The following is a 2500-nucleotide window of genomic DNA, read 5'->3' on the forward strand; positions in this document are numbered from 1 at the left end:
CCGTGGTGGTATGCGAATACCACAACCATCACTAATTGACCTGTACATTTTCCCAAAGATGGCGCTATCAACATTGTCATGTTGTAGCTCTTTCTACTATTGACATTATGTCGATATGGTTTCTTTTATGGAGAAAGCGAATGTTGGGTTTTTTGATATTTCCGACTTTGTTACGGTCACGGCTATTAGTTTTAGGTAATAGCAAGTGTCTAATCACCATAGGCCATGAGTTGCCTCTTCGTATAAATCGCCATGCCACCATGTGACTGAACTCGTTCTGGCGTTGCAGGTTGTAGCGTTTGAATGATTCGTATTTCGTCATATCCCTTGACATCCATACAACGTATCAATCAATAGATCTGTTAAACCTCGCGGTCATTTTGGAGTACAAGATAGTTTCTGTATCTTGGGATTGTACCACAGCAAATTTGTAAAAATTTGCTATGTGGTTTTGGGGTGTCAAATGAGAACCCGAGGCGTTTGTACCTTACCTGCACTAAAATTGACTGCCAGATGCCATACGGCAATGTGTCATTTTCGTACATTAATCGAGCACGTAATTTAGCATTAGCTTCTGGTAGAGTCGATTGTTAATCCGTACACCGACGCCACGAAGCACATGTTAAATAACAAAGGAAATAACACAATTGTTGATATCGCACAATGAGGCGAGAACAACTTTATTGATCAAAGAGAAAATGACCTACGAGAACAACACTTTGACTTCGTTAATAAAACCTTTAAAATAATTTCACCATTTAACCATTACAGCAAAATAAAAACACCAAAGCCGTAAAAGTTGGCACAGAAATTAGACAAAATCGAAAATGAATTCACACACAGCCACACAAAAGAAACACTTTTAGAGAGCAACGCATAAACACGTCCGTTCTCTGTGACTGTGACTGGAGGTGGAGTCATACCTGTTTGTTTGTCTAAAATCAAATAGACACTTAGCTTCTTAAATGGACAAATTGTGTCTAACAATATGAGATTGAGCAATAACAGGTCTGTGATGCCCTTAGATGTCCTGGGCTGCACGCGCGCTACAATGAAGGTATCAACGTGTATTTCCTAGGCCGAGAGGTCCGGGTAAACCGCTGAACCACCTTCTTGCTTGGGATTGTGAACTGAAACTGTTCACATGAACCTGGAATTCCCAGTAAGTGCGAGTCATTAACTCGCATTGATTACGTCCCTGCCCTTTGTACACACCGCCCGTCGCTACTACCGATTGAATTGTTTAGTGAGGTCTCCGGACGTGATCGCTGCGACGCCTCGTTGTGTTGCAGTTGCTTCACAGAAGTTGACCGAACTTGGTTATTTAGAGGAAGTAAAAGTCGTAACAAGGTTTCCGTAGGTGAACCTGCGGAAGGATCATTATTGATTTGAAACAAACAATAACACAAAAACTATGAATGGTGTAACAGCTATTCGTTTTTGTGGAATACGTGCTGTATAGTACGTAATTTAGCGCATAGTTATGTGCAAACTGTTGAACGCATTGTTTCTTATTAAGTAAAATTAGTAAGGAATGGAAGCACTTTGATAGAATTATTTTGGGTACTTACTTTAAGTATAAACGACGAACCTTGTCGTGATATTCGCCCAAAACAAATATGAAATCATTGTGTTTACAAACCCTCTGTCGTATTTTACGTCCTTAGCTGGGCGTAAATGCGCTTTATGTTAACAATAAATTTGTAAAAAAAATTTAATTCAACCCTAAGCGGGGGATCACTTGGTTTGTGGGTCGATGAAGAACGCAGCAAACTGCGTGTTGACATGTGAACTGCAGGACACATGAACATTGACATTTTGAACGCATATTGCGGTCCATACTGATTTGTTTCTTTTATTAGAAGCTGTATGGACCACACATGGTTGAGGGTCGTTAGATTACTTAATAAAAATTGCATTTTTATTACGATTGGATGCTTTTGGCAATCTTTTTTGGCCCGTTATACGGCCTAAATCGCATTGGTAAATCATCTGGAAATATCAATATATTTTGATACACAAAATACAATCATTTTATTCGATTGAACGGCGTTTAAATTTAACACTTTATCGCAAATCGTCAAATGAATACAAATGTATTTTGAATAAATTTTTCTAATGCGACCTCAGCTCATGTGAGATTACTCCCTGAATTTAAGCATATTAATGAGGGAAGGAAAAGAAATTAACTAAGATTCCTTTAGTAGCGGCGAGCGAAACAGGATAAGCCCAGCACTAAGCTCTCCGGTCGTCCTGACTGGTAGAGGATGCAGTGTATGGAAAGTCTATTATCTTATGCAACGATAATATGTTCAAGTCCATCTTGAATGGGGCCATTAAACCCATAGAGGGTGCCAGGCCCGTAGCAGCTATTATCAGTATAAGAAGGCTTTTCCAAAGAGTCGTGTTGCTTGATAGTGCAGCACTAAGTTGGTGGTAAACTCCATCTAAGGCTAAATATGACCACAAGACCGATAGCGAACAAGTACCGTGAGGGAAA

General features: G+C 39.6%; 3 pseudogenes; all 3 read left to right on the plus strand.

Annotated features, from left to right (window-relative positions):
* Positions 1–1383, plus strand: part of LOC119069384 — a 3118-nt pseudogene extending 1735 nt beyond the window's left edge.
* Positions 1384–1721: 338 nt separating this feature from the next.
* Positions 1722–1894, plus strand: LOC119069383 (annotated as a pseudogene).
* Positions 1895–2121: 227 nt separating this feature from the next.
* Positions 2122–2500, plus strand: part of LOC119069381 — a 3930-nt pseudogene continuing 3551 nt past the window's right edge.

Source organism: Bradysia coprophila (genome assembly GCF_014529535.1).
Source record: "Bradysia coprophila strain Holo2 chromosome X unlocalized genomic scaffold, BU_Bcop_v1 contig_291, whole genome shotgun sequence".
Lineage (NCBI taxonomy): Eukaryota > Metazoa > Arthropoda > Insecta > Diptera > Sciaridae > Bradysia > Bradysia coprophila.